The sequence below is a fragment of the Salvelinus fontinalis genome, chromosome 35 (assembly GCF_029448725.1).
Source record: "Salvelinus fontinalis isolate EN_2023a chromosome 35, ASM2944872v1, whole genome shotgun sequence".
Lineage (NCBI taxonomy): Eukaryota > Metazoa > Chordata > Actinopteri > Salmoniformes > Salmonidae > Salvelinus > Salvelinus fontinalis.
Window position 1 is genome coordinate 30272460 of NC_074699.1, and position 22565 is coordinate 30295024.

Consider the following 22565-nt stretch of genomic DNA (forward strand, 5'->3'; position numbering starts at 1 on the left):
GTATTTTTTTTGCTGTACATGGTCATGTTGCGTTACTGTGAACTTCATTGTGCCCTATGTAAAACATATAGCCTGCTCTGGAAAGATGAACCAGCCAAATCATGTAAATATCTGCTTTAGATTTCAGGTGTATTTTGCTGCACCTACTATTACATCTGCTAAACAGTTTATGCCACCAATAAACTTAGTCTCAAAGTTATGCGGACATTTTTGTTATGAGTGACTTATACTTAGTTTGTCTTTCTGAGTATGTGTTTTTTAGTTTATGCATGCTCCTGATCTTTCCCTGTCCCCCTATCCCACACAGGCACAGATATCAGACCTCCAGCAGCTCCTGCTCAGTAAGAATGTGGAGTTAGACAGCCTGCATGCACAGCTCCTGGCCAGACCACTGTCCGCTGAGACCTCCGAGAGAGGTAAGCACCCAAGCACTTCTTCCAAACTGCATAACTTTATTACAGGGTTTGTTATTCTGTAATGAAGGGATTGTATGTATTTTGTTGGTGACTAGTCAATAGGTTTGTCAGTCATGGATCAATAACATGCTGTGCCTGTGAGTGGTGTCTAACAATGGTTCTCTCTCCACCTTGCATTTCCACTGTTAGAGGATATGTTTAGGAGAAGGCTCAACAATAAGCGTAAGCCTTAACACTATTTTAACAACTTAAACACTGCTTCAACATCTTGTCCCTTACCTGAATACACTAATTTCACTCTTTCATACCCTGTTGTGGGGCTCCAAGAAAATCAAACCCAGGAATGGACATTGGCTTCCTCTGTCTGGTAACATTTTATGAGCTTATGTTTCTTCAACTGAGTAGATTATTGAATCCCTGATCAGAATTTCCACTGGGAATGGACTCTTCATCTGTTTCTTAATGTCAGCCAACTGGTGTTCAGTAACAACCTTGATATGTCATTATGCTCTTGCTACTAGAAGTATAGATACGTGATTAAGTTTCATTTTCAGAAAACTTTTCCATTGCCCATGGCTGCCTGTCAACTTTCTCTACTTAATTTCTGCTTCATTGTATAGACCCCTAGCTCATACTGTTGATTTTTCCCTGGCTAGGTGAGATGTTTCCATCTGAGAAAAGCTCTGCTCCATCGATTATACATATTCCAACTATATGCCTAAATGGGGTAGAAAATGAAAGATTGCAAATACATTGTCATATTATGGTACTGCATAAGGTACATGATGGCAACTACACTGACTCCTCTTTCGACAGACCAGGAGCTCCAAAGGTTAAAGACGGGGATGGAGACACTGCTGGTTGCCAATGATGAAAAGGTGAGTAGGCGGCTGTCAAAGGTTACTATTAATAACCCCCCCCCCCCCACCCCCACTGAAAAGGCAGAGCCGCGAAATTCAAATTTTTTTTTTTAAATATTTAACTTTCACACATTAAAGTCCAATACAGCTAATGAAAGACACAGATCTTGTGAATCCAGCCAACATGTCCGATTTTTAAATGTTTTACAGGGAAGACACAATATGTAAAGATGTAAATCTATTACCTAAAAACACATTAGCATAATCCACCATCTTTTATTTGTCCACCAACACCAGTAGCCATCACCAATTCGGCTAAACTAAGATATTTATAGCCCCTAACCAAGAAAAAAACTCATCAGATGACAGTCTGATAACATATTTATGGTATGGGATAGGTTTTGTTAGAAAAATGTGCATATTTCAGGTAGATGGCATAGGTTACAATTGCACCCACCGTCACAAATGGACTAGAATAACTACATAGAGCAACGTGTTTACCTACTTACTAATCATCAAACATTTCGTAAAATTACACAGCATACACTAATCGAAAGACACAGATCCTGTGAATACAGACAATATTTCAGATTTTCTAAGTGTCTTACAGCGAAAACACAATAAATCGTTATATTAGCATAGCACATAGCACATAGCAGCCCAGCATTGATTCTAGCCAAAGTGAGCGATAACGTCAACATCGCCAAAATATATTAATTTTTTCACTAACCTTCTCAGAATTCTTCAGATGACACCCCTGTAACATCACAACATACATATACAGTTTGTTCGAAAATGTGCGTATTTAGCCACCAAAATCATGGTTAGACAATGTGAAATGTAGCCCAGCTGGTGAGAAAATGTCTGTGCGCCATATTAGACAGTGATCTACTCTTATACATAAATACTCATAAACGTGACTAAAAAATATAGGGTGGACATCGATTGATAGACAATTTTAATTCTTAATACAATCGCGGAATTACATTTTTTTAATTATCCTTACTTTTCAATACAGTTTGCGCCAAGCGAAGCTACGTCAAAAAACATGGCGTCCTAAGCCACTAACATTTTTCGACAGAAACACGATTTATCATAATGTCCTACTTTGAGCTGTTCTTCCATCAGTATCTTGGGCAAAGGATCCTTTCTTGGGTCTAATCGTCTTTTGGTGGAAAGCTGTCCTCTTGCCATGTGGAAATGCAAACTGCGTTCAGCATGAACTGGAAGCGTGCCCAGCAATTCACAGCGTTTCAGAAATAAATGTCCCAAAATCGCACTAAACGGATATAAATTGCTATAAAACGCTTTAAATTAACTACCTTATGATGTTTTTAACTCCTATAACGAGTCTTAACATGACCGGAGAAAGATTACTCCCAACACTAATGCTTGGAACAGGTGCGGGTCGGTGTCCTCCACGCGCATAACGCAGCTCCAAAAGACTTACTAGCTACAGGGTTTTTTAATTTATAGTGCCTGTGAACGCGCAATCGACCCCATTCAAATCGTCATCACGTAAAGGCATCCAGGGGAAGACGTAAGCAGTGTCCGTATACTCATAGCAATAACTGTGGCCTTTTAACTGACTCCAGATCAGGGGCCAACATTTCTGAAATCTGACTCCATGTCGGGGAAATTGCTGTAGAATGGGTTCTGTTCCACTTAGAGACAAAATTTCAACTCCTATAGAAACTATAGACTGTTTTCTATCCAATAATAATAATATGCATATTGTACGATCAAGAATTGTGGGAAGCCGTTTCAAAAATTACACGATTAGCATAAATAGTGACAACAGCGCCCCCAGCCTCAACAGGTCAATGCATGTTTGTCTCTCTTGGTCCAGTAGTGAGATCATTTGCTATACGTCACAAAATAAAACATTGAACTGTCTGATCCCATTGCTTTGTACAGTGTATACAGTTGGGTGCCATTGTATACATTAAGCAATGTTGGCATACACAGCACGACCATCACTGTTTGAATGGCAGGAGCTGCTGATGGCGTACGTAACCACACATCAGTAGCACCACCCACTGCCATTTACAGCACAGAGCTTTTGTACTCTTAGTTGCACCCACGGGTGGAATCTTTGAACAAATAGGCCTCATGTGTGCTCGCTCTCTCCGCAGCCATTTTAGGCAAAGCCATGTAATAAAACTTTTCTCAACTCCTATGTTAAAAGCATATGGAGAAAGCCAATTACAGTGCCTTGCTAAAGTATTCAGACCCTTTGGATTAATTCAACTTTTGTGTTTGTTGACATCCATTTTAATCCCACTATCTAGAGAATATGCTAATGTGAAGTGTTTGTACATATAGACCGTTGCATAAGTATTCGTCCCCTTTTGTTTAGGTAAGCCTAAATTAGTTCAGGAGTAAAATATGGCTTAACATGTCACAAATTACCTGGACTCACACTGAAATAATACTAATTCAAAAATCCAGTCAAACCCTCCAGTCAAATTAAGTGTTGAATTTCAAGCACAACCACAGAGCTTTGCAAAAGCCTCAAAGGGCAGTGATGGGTAACAACCAATCTGACAATGAACATCTCTTTAAGCATGATCTGGTTGATACTTATGTATTAAACCACCCAGACACAACAAAGATAGTCCTACTGAGCTGCAGGACAGGAATGACACTGCTCAGGGATGTTAACATGAGGCCATTGGTGAGTTCAAAAATGGCTACGGAGTTCAATGGCTGTGCTTGGAGAGCTAAGGCTGTATCAACAACATTGTGGTGACGCCACAATCGCCTAAACAACAGTGACAAGAATACAAATGTGCAGAATTCATGCAACAAGTCACTAAAGTAATACAGCAAAAATACACTTTTTAGCCTAAATGTATAGCCTTAGATTTGTGCTTAACACATCACTAACTGCCTCATTTTCAAGCATGGTGGTAACTGCATCATGATATCGGTATGCTTGACATTGGCAAATACTGGAGTTTTTCAGGAAAAGCCTCTACTGTCTAGCCATGAACCTCTATCAAGATGTTGGGGATCAATGTATTTTATTGGGAACCCTGTTAGCTGTTGCAAAAGCAGCAGCTGCTCTTCCTGGGGTCCACACAGAACATGGAACATTACATAATACAGAACACTGAGACAAGAACAGCTCAAGTACAAAACTACCTTTTTAACGCACTCGTAGCCTACATATCAACACAAACTATCTAGGTCAAATAGGGGAGTTGTTGTGCAATGTGTTGATTAACCTGAATATTTTTTTTTTTTTAAACAAGGTTTGCTGATTTGAGCGGCATGAGATGGAATGGAGTTCCATGCAATAATGGCTCTATTGTATGTTTTCTTGAATTTGTTCTGGGTTTAGGGACTGTGAAAAGACCCCTAGCGACATGTGTGTGCGCATCAGATCTGTGTGTAAGTTGACTATGCAAACAATTTGTGATTTTTAACACTACTGTTTCTTAAGTTATGTCTTTCCTCAACAACCGGCTGTGATTGGGAGTCCCATAGGGTGGTGCACAATTGGCCCAGCATCGTAAATATGATTTTTTTCCTAAACTGACTTGGCTAGTTAAAGGTAAAAACTCTTAACCAAGAGACTGGCAAGCATAGTATTTATATCAGCCCTCTGATTACAATGACTTGCAAGATGGGCCAGATGCAGCTTAACTAGGTCTTTCCTTGCAGCACTTGACCACAATCCAGATAAGACAAAACTGGAGCCTGCAAAACTTGCTTTTTGGAGTGTGGTGTCAAAAAAGCAGAGCATCTCTATTACGGACTGACCTCCACCCATCTTTAAAACCATTGAATCTTTGTTTTGATCATTACTTGGCATTAGATTGTAAAAAGTAATCTAGTATCAATGTGTTCAACAGTCACACCATTCATTACCAGATTCTAGAGGTCTAGAATTTAGGGAAGGATTTGTTCCCAAATGCAATGCTCTTAGTTCTAGATGTTCAGGACCAGTTTATTACCGGCCACCTTTTTCAAAACTGACCAACTCTGTAAAAGGTATCATTGACTTCATTACCTGTGGTTTCTGACGTATTTATGGTTGAATCATAAGCATACATGAATCCTTGCTGTAGTGGCAGCTCATTGGTAAAAGAGTGCCTAGAGATCTGCACTGTGGTACACCACACTTTGTCAAAAATGTAGAGTTTAATGATAGCTTCAATTAGTTTGTCATATCATGGATTTAGAGTTGAGATTGAAAAATCCTAACATTTCTCAACTCTAACAGTACAGCTCCCACAATATTCTTATCAATTTCTTTCAACCAATCATCAGTAATTTGTCAGTGCAGTACATGCTGAGTGCCCTTCTCTATAAGCATGTTAAGTCTGTTCATTTGTTTAGAGAAATTGTATTTGGTCACTTTTTTTTTTTTTTTTTTTTCTCCAACCGTTTGCTAAGAGCTGGCAGCAAGCTTATAGGTGTGCTATTATGATTAGTAAAGGCTGCTTTACCACTCTTGGGTAGTGGAAATACTTTGGCTTCCCTTCAAGCCTGAGGACAAAGACTTTCCTCTAGGCACAGATGACATGACCGATTTGAAGTGCCTAAAGTCCTCAGTAGCTTTCCATCTAAGTTGTCAATGCCAGGAGGTTTGTCATTGATAGGTAACAATTTTTCCACCTCTCCCACATGAACTTTACAAAATTCATTTAAAGAAAAAAAGATTTATACATGAATACGATGGCTGTTTGCCGTTTTCTGCTAAAGTTTCCGCTTTGCCATTAAAGTCCTTAAAAAAAATTGCCAACGTTAAATGGATTCATGATGAATAAGCAATCTGAGTTTTTTCCATTTATATAATTGATCATGGCTTCATAAATACAGTTTCTTTGAGTTTAGTCACAATTTGCAGTATGTCAGCCAGTCTGCTGTGTAGACAACTTATTGGCCTCTCCTTTTGCCCCATCACTTTTAAATTCCTCATCAATCCATGGAGCATTAACACTGTTAGAAGTGTTTTCTTAACAGTTGCATGTTTATCAATAATTGGAAAAGGCAATTTCATCAAGTGCAGCGTTTGGATGCTCCTTTCATTAATTACATCAGACAAATAAATATATGTAACATCCACTTAAGACTCATTGCAAAATATTTAGTATGATTTCTTATACACTTTTAGGACCAGCTTTTGGAAAGCTGGCTTTCCTGACTAGTGTGATCACTGCATCCAATGGTTATGGACACAGCTTTAAAACAAAGTATTTAACACAATGTGATCGATACATGTGGATCTTGTTCCTCTGGTGTTTGTAAACACCCTCGTAGGTTGATTAATATCTTGAACCAGATTAAAAACACTGGTTAGTGAGAATCTTCCTTTTTGAGCAGACAGCTTGATGTATCCCAGTCAATATTCAGGACTCCATGAAAGTAGACCTCTGTTTACATCACACTATCAAGCTTTTCACACATTTAGATACTGACTGTTAGCACTTGGGCTATAGCAACACCCCAAAAGAAAAGTATTTTAGATTTGCCAAGTGAACATGCAACCACAACACTTCAAAAACATTTGACGTAAGCTCTTCTCTAAGCATTACAGGGATTTGACTGAATATAAAGTGCATTTGGAAAGTATACAGACCCCTTGACTTTTTACAAATTGTTACGTTAGCCGTATTCTAAAAATATATTTTTTTAACATCAATCTACACACAATATCAATCAAATATATTTATAAAGCCCTTTTTTATTTCATCAGATGTCACAAAGTGCTTTACAGAAACAGTAAACAATGCAGATGTAGGAGAACGGTATCTAGGAAATACTCCATAGAAAGGCAGAAACCTAGAGGACCCAGGCTCTGAGGGGTGGCCAGTCCTCTTCTGGCTGTGCCGGGTGGAGATTATGAGAGTACAGGGCAATCAAGGCCAGATTGTTCTTAAATATGTTCAAACATTCATGGATGACTGGCAGGGTCAAATACTAATCAGTGTTTGTAGAGGGTGCAACTGGTCAGTACCTCAGGAGTAAATATCAATTGGCTTTTCATAGCCAAGCATTGAGGTTGAAAACGGCAGGTCTGGGACAAGGTAGCACGTCCAGTTAACAGGTCAGGGTTCCATAGCCGCAGGCAGAACAGTTGTAACTGGAGCAGCAGCATGACCAGGTGGACTGGGGAAAGCCAGGAGTCGCCAGGTAGTCCTGAGGCATGCTCCTAGGGCTCAGGTCCTTAATAAGCCATCCATCCTCAACAGCTCCCTCCCATAATGACAAAGCAAAAACATTGCTTTGAGTCTTGGGTATGACGCTACAAGCTTGGCACACCTGTATTTGGGGCTTTTCTCCCATTCTTCACTGCAGATCCCCTCAAGCTCTCTCAGGTTGGATGGGGAGCGTCGCTGCACAGCTATTTTCAGGTCTCCAGAGATGTTGGATCGTGCTCTAGTGGGGCAACTCAAGGACATTGAGACTTGTACTGAAGCCACTCCTGCATTGTCTTGACTGTGTGCTTAGGGTCGAGACAAGTCTCAATGTCCTTGAGTGGCCTAGTCGGAGCCCGGACTTGAACCCGATCGAACATCTCTGGAGAGACCTGAAAATAGTGGTGCAGCGACGTTCCCCATCCAACCTGACAGGGCTTGAGAGGATCTGCAGATAAGAATGGGAGAAACTTCCCAAATACAGGTGTGCCAAGCTTGTAGCATCATACCCAATAAGACTAAAGTCTGTAATCACTGCCAAAGGTGCTTCAAAGTACTGAGTAAAGGGCCTGAATACTTATGTAAATGTAATATTTCTGGGTTTTTTAAACCTGTTTTTGCTTTGTTATTTATGAGTTGTGTGTAGATTGAAGAGGAGGGGGGGGGACTATTTAATCCGTTTTAGAATAAGGATGTCACAAAATGTGGAAAAAGTCAAGGGTACTGAATACTTTCCAAAGGCACTGTATATACAGCAACACATCCCCTGTGAGCATGTATGTCTCTTCTATAGATGCTATTTTCTTGTTTTGCTACTGCTGTATCAAATGAATTGAGTCTTAGAAATGGCTAATATATGAATGTAATTGATTTTATTAACCTTTCACGAGCCTCTACCCTGGGTCCAGGAGCACCCCCCCCCCCGAAACACTGATTAGCATCTCTAACATAGCGTCACAATTAAATAGTAGCATCTAAATAACACTCCTGTAACATCATCATTAATCATCATTACAACATACATATAGAGTTTGTTTTGAAAATGTGCATATTTAGCCACCAAAATCATGGTTAGACAATGATAAAAGTAGCCCAGCTGGTCAGAAAATGTCGTGCGCCATATTAGACAGTGATCTAGTCTTATACATAAATACTCAAACCTGACAAAAAAATATAGGTTGGACAGCGATTGATAGACAATTTAATTCTTAATACAATCGCGGAATTACATTTTTTTAATTATCCTTTTCAATACAGGTTGCGCCAAGCGAAGCTACACTTAACAAAATGGCGGAACGTGTGTTTAACATTTTTCTACAGAACAACGATTTATCATCTTAAATATTTCTTACTATGAGGTGATCTTCCATCAGAATCTTGGGCAATGTATCCTTTCTTGGGTCTAATCTTCTTTTGGTCGAAAGATCTCTTGTCTGTCAATGCCCACTAACGTTCGACCGGGACCCCGAAACGTGCCCGGCGCTTCAAAGTGCACAACAAAGCAATGCCTCAATCGCACTAAACGGATATAAATTGCTATAAAACGGTTAAAATTAACTACCTTATGATAACACCTGTAACGAGTAAAAATATGACCGGAGAAATATTACTGGCTAAACAACAGCTTGGAAGGAGGCGAGTCCGACATCCTTCGCGCGCCAGGTGCAGGCAGCCAAAGAAAGTTACTTCCGGTATTTGGTGATTTATAGAGGCACTGATTGCGCAATCGACTCCATTCAAAGCGTCATCACGTACTGACATCCAGGGGAAGACGTAAGAAGTGTCTGTTTCTCCATAGCATTTACACGGACCTTTAAACTGACTCCAGATCAGGGGCCAAGATGTCTGAAATCTGACTCCCTATCATGAAAAGTGCTGTAGATTGAGTTCTGTTTCACTCAGAGACAAAATTCCAACGGCTATAGAAACTAGAGTTTTCTATCCAATAATAATATGCATATTGTACGAGCAAGAATTGAGTACTAGGCAGTTTAATCTGTAGAGCAAATTATGCTAATGCGAAACAGCACCCCCTATAGTTGCAAGAAGTTAACCTTATTTCTAATGCTACATATCAATTTGGGCTAATTTTAGCCCTTTCCTTGGTAGCTTATCACAGAGACATAATACTGAAAAAAAGCAAATAAAGCATTTATTTTTTACATTCATCAGTCCATTAATCAATTGGTTTGTGTGCTGCGGGGTTGAAGCTACGAACCCATAGGCTTTGTTCTCTCATCCCTTCCAGGCTTCTGGGAGGGAGAGGGGACAATGAGCCTGTCATGGGATGTAAGCAACGTCCCCACGTGCTCTGGCAGCTTTCATGGCTGGGATCAGTTATTTCCTCTTCTGGCACACAGCTTCAGGATAGACCCGGTTGAGGAAGATATACGTTCTTCTCAAGTTCTTGGCTCTTTCCAGAACCTCTACCTTGTTCTTGAACCTCACGAACGTGATGACTATCGACCTGGACCTGTCACCTGGGTCGGTGGGTTTTCAGTCCTGTGAGCGCGCTTTACCTCAAACTGGTCCATTGTCAATTTCTCAGATCATTTCCCTCACTTTGTCCTCAGACTCCGTCCAGGTTTCATGGAGATTCGGCAAGTCTGCCCACAACCATGTTCCGCCTTGATAGTCTGATTTATCCATCATTATTATCATGGATTCACAAACAAACTGATGACCTCTCTCAATGACTTAGACTGCTTTCATCTTACCGTTCTCCTGTTTCTACCCATCGTGCTGACTCTGGGGGAACTGCAAACTGTTCTTCAGTTGAATCCACCAGTATTTTGACAAAACACTTAAAGCTATTTTCTTGTAACAAGTGCTTGTAGAACTTTGTCATGGTAGCTAGCAACATAGGTTACGCTGTTTCTCCTTACAGTTCCAGACAGGGCAGGTCACAGGGAAGATTGAAAATAACAAACAGCAGGGATCTAGACAGCCACAAACTCGGGACGATCTGCGGTCCCAGCCACAATGGCTAACCACTTCGCGGGCTACATTCAAGCCCTCAACCCCGCTAGGTTAATAACTCCTCAGACCTGGCCTTAGTTGGCAAGATCACTGGACAGTGACTAGCAGTCCCAGCAACTGATGCCAACTGTCGTGGGATCCAAACTAAAATTAGCTAGCTACTAAAACTTTTCAATACATTTTCAAAACACAACCGAGCTCTCCCTCGTTTCATGTTAAACAGGAAGTGACGATAGTTATTAAAAAAGAAAGGCAAATATTGCACAATTCAGCTGTGCAAAGCTCTCAGACTTACCCAAGAAGACTCATGGCTGTAATTGATGCCAAATGTGTTTCTAACATGTTTTGACTCTTGGAGCGGAATACTTGACTATTTGAGTTATTACATTTTTTTTTACACTTTGGAGTTTTGTGTAGATTGACAATTAAAACAATTTTAATACCACTTTCTAGTACAAAATGTGAAGAAATACTTGGAATACTTTTCAAGTCACTGTATGGATTAATCTTTCTGTTACAGGACCGGTGTATTGAGGAGCTCACACTACTCTTAGTCCAGTTCAGAGACATTGTGACCCCAAGACAAGGTAACAATCTCCCCTACCAAACATTGTACTACTCTAGTTATTGATAAAAAAAATTAAATTAAAAGCTACCGAAAGGGTAAAACATTCCTTACATTCAAATGTTATAATGACCCAGAGAAAGCAGAACATTTCCATTACTCATGATGGTATGAAGCAATGACACTTTCTTTGATAGCTCCACCCACTATCTTCTCAGTATCCAATGAGAGGACTCCGTCGAGCAGCGAGGAAGAGGAGCATGGAGTGGTGATGAGGACAGTTCCTCCCAGTGCACTCCCTGAGAACACAAAGACTGAGGTGGGTCAGAGGAAGGGGAATGTTCAGATGGGGAAGACATTGTTCTCTCAGCCCCAAGCATACGTTGACAATTACTCCAGTTTTCAGTATCAGCATAATATGAAGGTTGAAAGTGCCTTTGGATTAAAACATGATTGATCCTGCCTAATATGGTTCAGAAGTCTCATTTTCCCACAAGTCTTCTGACTATTGAACTAGAGGCTAATGCGCTACAGTCATATACCTCGTTCCCTGTCCTTATCTCATCTCTCCTCTGGTCCAGATGTCCTTCAGCTGTTCGTCCCCCCAGCTTGTGTCCCACCTGCCAACCCAGAAGGAGAGAGAACTCTGGTGAGACGCTGTGAATGGAATACCTTTTACCGGACATCACACACAAGGAACTGCACATAAGGCATAAGGGCATAAGGGACTGCACTAATCAATATATTTCATTGGGAATGATCAGATGATGATGTATTTTTATCAGGACGCGTCCCCGACTTTTATCAAGCAGTATGGACAACCTACAGAATGGATCTTCACCGACGGTAGTGGAGACATTGTCACCTGTCAACATTTACTGCCCAGAGTAGGAAAATCTGACTAGAAAGTGCTTTACACTTTTCTTCTCAATCTGTATCACAGCACTAACTCCTTGTCAACTAATGACTGTTCTTCACCTTTCCTATCTCTAGCATGTAGTGGTGTTTCCTGTAGAGGCTGAAGTGTCTGAGGTATTATTACTGTGAACAAAACTCTTCACTTTTCATATCTAACCATTACTGTTCTCTCTCTTGTTTGGGTTACACTTCTGACCACATGATTGTTTTGTGTCTTGTCAATTAAAAGTAAAATAAAACATTGTATTGGTCTAATTGTTTCATTTATCTGTGTTTGTTCTCCAGAATGGGCCTGTAGATAACAGGTGCCAGACCCTGCCGGTGAAGGCCTCCTTCCCAGAGCATAATGGAGAGTGCAGTGAGACACAGAGCCAGAGGTCTCCAGAGGGGAGTGAAGATGGCGACTCAAGTAAGCCTGAAGCACCCCCCGCCACACTGTCCATAGGTGCTTCAGACACCTTCACCTCAGAATATACTGTAGGTTTCACTGTATCTTATGTTGCATGGTGGACAGACCTGCTCTGAGATGTGCTTAGTTTTGGCCCCTTCTACACCACAGAGCACAAAGCCCCAGATAGCTGATCAGACCAAGACCTGGTCCTCCCTTTGAGACAGGGCACATACACAGGACTCTGATCAGTGGATAGTGTCACTTTGATCAAAGCTAATAGCGGTGAGGCCGGAGCAAAGGTTCAGGGATATTCCTGACTGCCTGACATATACCATGTTTACAGCCACACCCTCTTTCTGATCAACCACACTGAACCCAAGCCTCTCTCTCACAGACCACGTTTACCTCAATTCCACCTTCTCTTTCTAAATGACCAAGGTCCACACAACCCCACCCTCTCACGGACCACACTCACCTCAACTCCACCCTGGGCTTTGGAGTGGCAGAAATCAAGCCCATGAGTATATGATCCTCCCTTAAAATGAATCTATTTTGGCCTCCCAGCTGTAAATGGTGCCATATTATGGTTGCAGTGGTGGGATTTTGTGCTGTGCACATAAACAGGTACAGGCCCAGCAGCTGGAACCCCTTTCTATGTGCTCTCACTCCTGTTGGGTGCTCGGTTAGAGCCAAAGGCCTCAAATACAAACATGAGAAAGCAAAGCGCTACCAATCCCCTAGTGGACCTATCAGTGAGTCTTAAAAGGGGTCTGACACGCATAACTACAAAGATATTAGACAAAATACTTTACAATTTACATATAAAACATGTTAATGGTTTTAAGTGTGTGCGTGATCATTAATCAGTTACACATGTCAGTACATACACACAAGTAGGTCACATGGGGGAGACATTGTGCCGTGAGGTGTTGCTTTACTTGTTTCTTTGAAACCAGTTTTGCTGTTCACTTGCACTATATAAGATGGGAGTCATGCCTCTGTATAATACTGTACGTTTCCTTGAATTTGTTCTGGACCTGGGGACTGTGAAAAGACCCCTGGTGACATGTCTGGTGGGGTAAGTGTGTGTGTCAGTGTGTGTAAGTTGACTGCATACATATTGGAATTTCCAATACATTCATGTTTCTTATATTTCAGGGATATGTACACGTAAGGGTGTTCATGGCACTAGCTATGAGTTAATTAACATGTTTGTGCTAGTCATCTCTCCACAGGCTATTGGCAATAAACAGAATTCAGTCATTAAGACTGAAGGTTCACCGCCTGTATGAAACTTACTTGCACATAGATAACATCAGCTATTTGTTTTGCGGTCCTGGAAAGAAATGACTTTTTTGAACCAGTTGATTGCTTTAAATTTCAAAAGCAACTCTAATGAAAGCTAAACCAGAACCTTCACCCAGATGTAAACGTCCGATTTGAAATGATTCAATGATAGATGCACAACTAGAAAATAAATAATATTTTTGTTCCCCCCCCCCCCCCCCCCGTCTTACAGAAAAGACGGAGAAAATGGATGACACCTCATCCTCTGACCTTTCACCCCAGTCTTCAGGGGCGGAGTCAGGTCAACAGACTATTGGCTCACCAGAGCACCTGAAGAACAATAACAGTATCAGAAAGCTCTGGGGAAAGTGAGTGGGTATATATATTTTTTGAAAATATATACAGTAAATTGGCAAGCTTTGCGATGTGAATGACTCCCAAGTCTTGTAAAGTATGTCTATGAAATCAAATACTGTCCTCTCTTCCAGGATCAGGCGGACCCAGTCAGGGGGTCTGCAGGGGGAGGACCTGGAACCAAACCAGTTTAGGAGAGGGGGGCTGCGTGCCACAGCTGGGCCAAGACTGACCCGGACCCCTGAGTCTGGCAGCTCTGCTCGGTAAGACTGCGTTTGGGGGATGACTCCTTGCCAATAATCTATTGGGGAATTAGGTGGTTTTTCTCCATCTCCTTAGTTATCATACTCTGCTTCCACCAAGCATTCCACTGAGTTCAAAACTCTGTCCTCCCAGAAAGTGAAGAGCCTTAGCAACACTGCAGTTCTTCGTGATATCTTTCAAAAAAGCCACTTTAGAAAGGATTATCTTAAAATACTTAGCAGCTCATGTTATAAACAGAAGCACGATACATGGCAGACCAATCTGAACTCATCTCTCGGAATGTTCAGCCCAACCATTATCTCTGCCAATCATGGCTAGCGGCAGGTAGCCTTGCGTGTAGGAGCGTTGAGCCAGTAACTAAAAGGTTGCTGAATCGAATCCCCGAGCTGACAAAGTAAAAATCCAGATGCGCTGAATATGTTGCCGATTTTAAGGCAGCCCTCCGCACCTCTCAGAGGGGTAGGGTTACATGCAGAAAACAGATTTCAGTTGTACAACTGACTAGTTATCCCCCTTTACTGTTTGTCCATGGTTAAACCAACTAGGCTCGTAATTTAACAAAAAAAAATTAATTTACAGACGGCATACAAGTTTGTTTTTAAAGGAACATGAAAGTTCGCATGTACCAGAATACATTTCTGCAAAAGCTTTTTGAGAAATTATGAAAAAAATAAATATATTGTATAGTATTGACGTGCGACATATGCCTACTTTACTGAAATGAGTCACATGTTTGCTACTGCACCTGTTTCAATATAGGGTATACTGTTCACATCATATAGATGTTGAGTAGGCCAAGTACAATACATGTAGACAGAAGCAAAACAAGGTTTTCCATCAGTGTTCTCTCACGAATTCTTGATCTAATTTCTCTCATTCTGTCTATCAGGGATATGAACGCTCCATTCAGCCAGTGGACCAGAGAGCAGGTGTGTGGTTGGCTGGAGGACTATGGTCTGGGCCAGTACGTCAACCTGACCCGGCAGTGGGTCGACAACGGACAGACGCTCCTGTCCGCAAGGCCACAGGACTTTGAAAAGGTCATTGAGGGCGAGAGGGTTTCTACCCTGATGAACTTAACATACACAATTGTTGATTGTATAGTGCCTATATTAGGACCGCCTCGGGGTAGCAAGTAGGTCAAGTCAGTCACTCAGAACATTTCAGTCTCAGCAGAATTCCATATGGACACTGCGTTGTCATAATACTCTCTGGAATATTATTACACTCTCTGTGGGAATCAGGATCATGTTGTTCTGAACTTATAAACATAGTCATTGATTGGCTTTGGGAAACCACAGTAAAACCTTGCATGTGTTTGGGAACCTTATTTTTTTGTAAATGTTTGTGTCCACAGGAAATGGGTATCAAACACCCGCTACACAGGAAGAAACTACAGCTGGCTCTAAGGGGGTTCAGTACTAAAGCCCTGGAAAAGTCCTCTGAACTGGACCACATCTGGGTTACACGTACGTCTACGACTTAAGCTGTACTTTTAAAATCTACTATATTCAGACATTGCCAGTAGTGTGGTATTTATGTGCACAATGAGTCAACTGCATTGTCTGTAGGATATTTTGCTGGAAAATGTTCCTTGTTTAAAAGGAAGTTAAAATGGTTAGCTCTGCTTGGTCACATGCAGGATGGTTGGATGACATAGGCCTTCCTCAGTACAAGGACCATTTCCACGAGGGGCGAGTGGATGGCAGGATGCTCCAGTATCTCACCGTGGTAAAGCTAAACAATGAGATTTTTTTTAAATGAATCCTTCAAAAAATTGAGTTTACGTGCTCATGTGATATCATCACCATTTAATATACAATTAGTATAAAATGGTTCCCATACAGTGAATACGCCCTAGCTTTCCAACTGAACTACACTATCTAAACTGTTTCCCAGAATGACCTGCTTTTCCTGAAGGTGACCAGTCGGCTCCATCACCTCAGTATAAAGTGTGCTATCCACGTCCTCCACGTCAACAAGTTCAACCCCCACTGCCTCCGACGCAGGCCCGGAGAGGAGGTGAGAGGGTAATGAGGAGGGAAATGAGGGGACAAGCAAAAGATGGATGAGAGGAAAAGTTAGTGATAGATGAGAAATTAGTTAATATTTGTTTAATGATAAGATTTTACTGCTCAGTGGAGGAACTCTCATTTCTCTCTCTCCCTGGTCAGAGGAATCCCTCTCTCTCAGAAGTGATCCAATGGTCCAACCATAGTGTGATGGAGTGGCTTCGGGCAGTGGACCTGGCTGAGTATGCACCCAACCTACGGGGCAGTGGGGTCCATGGAGGTCTCATTGTGAGTGGACTGCACCTCAGAACCATGCATGCGTCCCAATTCCCCAAACGTTTCTGAAGTGTGCAGCTGCACACCCCCTGTCATCTTCCAAAGTGTGTACCTGCAGAAGACTGGAGAATTGGGATTCAGCACTTAAAAATGATTGTGTTCCTACCTGAGTGAGCTCCAGCCCTCTCCTCTACCCCTGTACTTTAGATTCTGGAGCCGTGGTTCAGCTCGGAGACCCTGGCCATGCTGCTGAACATCCCCCCTCAGAAGACCCTGCTCCGCCGCCACCTGGCCACCGCCTTCACTGCCCTGGTGGGGACACAGGCCACTCTGGAGAAACGGGAGTATGCCAACGCCACCGGCCATGCACCCCTCACTACCACTGCCAAAGTCCGGGTACGACTGCTGTGTGTCCATGGAAGAAGGCCTGTAATTACTGTATAATGTGCTGTGAATACTGTGTACATGTAATAGAATCTGCTTAATTTTCTGTTATTGAGTATTAGAAATGATCCACAGTAGTTATTGTTCAATGTACATACTGTGTATAGAGAACCCTAGCTTAAGGCCTTGTCTTCCTGTATTATTTCAGCCCAAGAAGCTTGGTTTCACCCACTTCAGTCACCTGAGGAAGAAGAGCCCTGATAATTTGGCGGACTACATCTGCCCTATAGACAGTGGGGGCCTTTCGGTCATGAATGGCGGCCGTACACAGGGGTCCGAGGCCTCAGCCCCATCCTGGACAGAGTCAGAGAGGCGGGAGCAGGTGGGGCCCAAAATCTGACAATGACGCTCCCCTCAGCCAATGACTGCAAATCTTAGGCATGTGGGGCGGTGTTAAAAGCCATATGTAAACACATCCCTCTCCCTGAATCAAGGTGCTGATTTTGTGATTCGGTGTAAATTCTAAAGCCGTGATTTTTATTTTTTTCACCAAATGGTGATTCACTGGACAAGCTATTGTGTGTGTATATAATGAATATCAGCAGGATGTGCTAATTGGGTATTTGCTGGATATGCTTATTAAGTAATTGACCTGGATATGTTGAAATCATGACTGACCTGACAGGCTAAATGAGGATTCATAATGCTATGGTTGTATAATGGTTCCCTTTGTTAGCTGCTCTCTGCGTTCCTGGAAAAATGAGATGGATTACATTTTCCTATCTTCTGCCATTGCTTCAGAACACAACTCTTATGATGATACTGACCATTGTAGCCTTCCTCCTTGCTGGATATAGCTTAGCTATTAACTGCCTTTCGTTATGGTACAATATACAAAATATTTCCAATTCTATAAGCTTGTTTGATTTATTTTGTGCTATTTAATAATTGGCAAATTCATAAAACAAGGTGCTCTCATGACAATTCAGGTTTGCACACACTACCCAACTCATTGGCCTATAGTTATATTTTGAAAATAAAGAATAATTTGCAGGTGATAATGTTTTGTTTGGTTCATTTTAATTCTAAATGCATTATTTAATGTGGTGGAAGGTGATTGGGTTAAAGGCCACACTAGCCAATATTGACTGAAGCAAAGTGCTCTTGCTGACTCCACTATAACACACATCACGGATTATAGACAATGCTACATCGGCTTCAAATAATTTTTCCGTCAATGCACACCTGAATTTACAGCATTGCTACGTCAGTATACAATAGTACAATCATGTGACTGGTAAACCATGAATGCTAAAGTTTGATGGATGCCATAAGGCATCCACTGAGGACAGTTCTGTCTCCAGCTCAGACTGAGGACTACATGGTGAGTTTCAGCATTGTTTTTCAGAGAACTGAAGATGTGTTTATCATACAGTATGTAATTTTCCCCTATGGTGTTTCAGTGACGCAATGGCTCAAGATCAATGCTACAGTAGGAGTATAATTCAGTATGTTGGACTATTGTTACGTACCATGCGTCTCCATGATATTGCAACATTATGGTCTTCATTGTATCCTCAGGTCCATCAGTCATGCTTTAACTTCTGTGTAGTCTACCTATGTGTTGTTCCAGTGTGAAGAGACAACATTGTGAACAGATTCTTCTTTGGAACTTGTGAGAAGCAGAAACAAAATTAGCAGAAATTCCCAGAAAGCCCTGTGTACTCACCCTTGTGAAGATCTGAAGTGGAGGATGGCTCTCTGAAGGATATTTTTAGGTCGAAAGCCCACACCATTTATTCAGCTATGATGGAGGGAAATCAATGGCTGTAAAAATATATATACAGTTTATCATTGCAACTTTCTTGATCAAGAATGTTATTCTGTTAATGATGAAATTGACTGCCTTCATATGTCCAAACAGGCAGACGTATCCAACAGTTGGATTGTAAGAACAAAACACGAATGACAATCAGACACTATTAGAGTACCAACACCTTGAATAGTACGAACAGGAAAACAACATGTTATCTTCGTTAGGAAAGAAGTGCAGAAATGAAACAAACATTCAACAGGGCAATTTACATTAGGGCTTTTCTTGCATTTCATCATTAGCAGTTGGAGGAATGTCATATGATTTACCCAGCTTCAGACAATCATTTCACTGCTCTGCTTGTCCACGACTGATTTTGTAGACATGGCAGCAAAAGGTATTCTTTGTCTGGTCAATGTGAACAATTATATGTCTGTCAAAGAATAGTTCATGACTATGTCTGAAAGAGGGGGAAAAAGTAAGTCCGGTGATCTGTTTGACTGGTCTAGCACTGCCCTCTACTGGATGAAAAAGGCAAGGACATGTCTTAGGATTGGATTCCCTTGAGTTTTATAGAATTGAATAACAAAACAGGAATAACCCCGTTACACAAGTATTTTAAATGAAAGGCTCAGCGTGAAGGTAAACCATTTTTCCAATGTTTCTGCCTTTAATTCTCATTACAATATAATATACATTCGATATCAAGTGTTTGACCTCGTTTCCTGGTTAGTATGTACATAACTCAAAGACCTATGCAGTTCTGTGTAGTATGCGTTGTATGTGCAGTCTAGTATACTAGTGCAGCACCAATCGTCAACGTAATGCGAAAGACCTATGATGCATGTTGTGGATGAATTACTGTATATGTCTTTGGTACATTTTCTTTCTCTCTCTCTCAGCAGTTTACATTGTTTTTTTTGACCGTCAAGGATGTTTTAAAGTGTCTCAAAATAATATTCCTCACATTTCCAGTTTACATGAACCAGACTAGCCTGTTTGGGATGCAAGCCCGACCTCGGCCGAAAATGACACCCCTGCAGGGCGCGAAATTCAAAATCTATTTTTTAAAAATATTTAACTTTTACACATTAACAAGTCCAATACAGCATTTGAAAGATAAACATCTTGTCAATCCAGCCAACATGTCCGATTTTTTAAATGTTTTACAGAGAAAACACCACATATATTTATGTTAGCTCACCACCAAATACAAAAGTGGACAGACACGTATGAATTATGATTATGAAGTATGAATTATGATTGAAGTAGCATGCACAACCAACCGAAATAAACTAAAACCAACCTAAAGAGCCCAGAAAAAACTACCTCAGATGACAGTCATATAACATGTTACACAATAAATCTATGTTTTGTTCATAAAAAGTGCATATTTTAGCTATAAATCAGTTTTACATTGATGCTACCCAAAAATGCTAATACATAGCTACAGTCTGAATCCAGCCGGGAGTAGCCAGAGAAAATACATACACCAACGTCGGCTACTAATTACACCTCATAAAACATTTCAGAAAAACATATGGTGGATAACTAATGAAAGACAGATATCGTGTGAATAAAGCCAACATTTCCGATTTTTGAAGTGTTTTACAGCGAAAACACAATATATCGTTATATTAGCTAACATCATAAGCTAGCATAAGGCAGCATTGATTCTAGTCAAGCGCTAGCCTAGCACAGTTAGCAGAGTTAGCATTCAACAGTTCGACATATATATGAAAAAGCATCCCAAATTGGGTCTTATCTTTCTTGATACTCCATCAGAATGTTGTAACGGGGTCCAATGTCCAGTAGAGTCTTTAGTTGGGTTCCAGAACGAATTATTTCCCTCTTTGGTTAGCAGGCACGATAGCATTGCTGCGCTAGAAAGCGTTTCTTCAAAAAATTCTTCCGTCGTTTCACATCTAAAGTCCAGAATAAATTGCAATAATATAATTAAAGTATATTGAAAAAACATACTTTAGGATGATTTTGTGACATGTATCAAATAATATCGTAGTCAGGCATCATATTCAACGTTATCTACCTTGTTCCAGAAGCCGAGAACAAATTATCCTTCGCGCCCGGATTTTTTTTTTAACTGCGCAGGTCTCACAAGAAGTTGTGTTATTCACTCCAGGGACGAGATATTCGACTCCTTTCAATTCTCACTTCCGCATTACAGTCTGACGAACGCCTGTGACGTGTCCCTATGGTCCTAAGTCAAAGGGCCTTTTATAGAGAAGGTCTTAAAGAGACACATCGCATTTTGGAAAACTCAATTCGGCTGGGAAAATGGCTGTAAAAATATTTCTGTTCGACTTAGAGAAACAATTCAAACCTTTTTAGAAACTACAGACTGTTATCTATCCAACAGTAGTAAATATATGCATATTGGAAAATAAAAAGTTTCTTAGGAGGCCGTTTGAAAATGTGCACACATTTTCCAGTTTTTTCAATATTCAGCGTGCAGCCATAACAGGCTAGGGTTATATGACAATACATGTGAGTAGCCTGTATCCTGGCTACATGAACAACCTAGCTGATCCTAATACCATGGTCTCATCTTTGTATCTGTGCCATGATACTTTCTGTGACAGCATGCGCCGTGCCATTGAGGCAATCTCCATTTTGCAGTAGTCAATTTTCTTCTTTATGATTGGCTGATCCCTCCTGATGACCCGGTTGGGCTTGACTCCAACAGGGTTACAAGGAAGGATCAGCCAATGAAGTTGGAAGTCCCACCCAGTTGACTATGTCAGAGAGCAAGAGGCGAAGTAACAGGGATAACTGGGCCTAAAATCTGTGTTCTCCAGCAGGTGGCGCTTTTTCATTTTTTCCCGCTCACAAAGCGAGGAGTTTTTGTTTGTAGGTCAATGAGAGGCTTATTTGCTCAAATAGAAGTTTCACAATGCTCAGGTTGTTACGAGTGTATTGATATAAGTAGGACATGTGATATCCTGACAACTTTGAGAAAAAAACACTGTCCTAGATTCAAGTCAGTATGTGATGTCCATCCATGTCTGAGGACGTTGGGAGATGCGAAACTGGCCACTGGGGGAAACCGTGAGCGCTGTTAACTTCAAATCTGTTTCCGTTTTGCTGAGTATGGTGGATGGGTGTAAGCATCTGCCTCTTTCGAAGGATGCATGTTCAAATCCAATAGAAAGTTGTTTTTGAGATTTTTGTTTTAAGCCTATCCCAAACCTTAACCCTTACCTTAACCATTCAGTGTTAATGCCTAAACTTAAAAATCATGAAACTAAATAAAGATTTCTATCATCCTAACCTAGGTGTAGGTTACATCTCACTTTCCAGTGTTCAAACTTGTGAACAAAGGATTTATGTTAATGCGACTCCGTGCAGTCAATGACAATGTCTGCTATGGTATAATGCTGGGAGCCTCTTGTGGATTTGACAGCTCTAACGCAGTTCCACCCCCGACACGTCAAAACAACCCCTGTGCACAGGGGCGCAACTATGGTTTTAGAAGCGGGGGGGATGTTTTTATTTTTATTTTTAAGATTGTAATCCAGTTGGATAAACACTCCAAACAGCTTACCCGACGCTCAGAGATGTCCGCATGGTCCTAAAGCACGTAGGTGCCCAATTTTGTATCACATTCCAATGATAAAACTGGGTTGGGACAAAAATGCAATTTCAGAATGTGTGTGTGTGTGGGGGGGGGGACATGTGTCCCCCATCCCCTGTGAAAGTTACGCTCCTGGCTATGCGGATGTCAGCAAAAGAGGATCTGATTGAATAGAGCTCTTTATATTGGAGCGCATCTGCCCTCTCATTGGCTAGAATGGTCCCACCTGATCTTGCCTCCTCCCGACTGCCTTCCATTTTTTAAGAGATGTTTTTTAATTTTTAGCGCGGCCACTTTACAATCTG

At 41.2% G+C, this 22565-nt stretch overlaps 1 pseudogene; it reads left to right on the plus strand.

The window, feature by feature from the left end:
* The window catches only part of LOC129834716 (liprin-beta-2-like), a 29872-nt pseudogene extending 11956 nt beyond the window's left edge, over positions 1–17916 (plus strand).
* The last annotated feature ends 4649 nt before the right edge of the window (positions 17917–22565 follow it).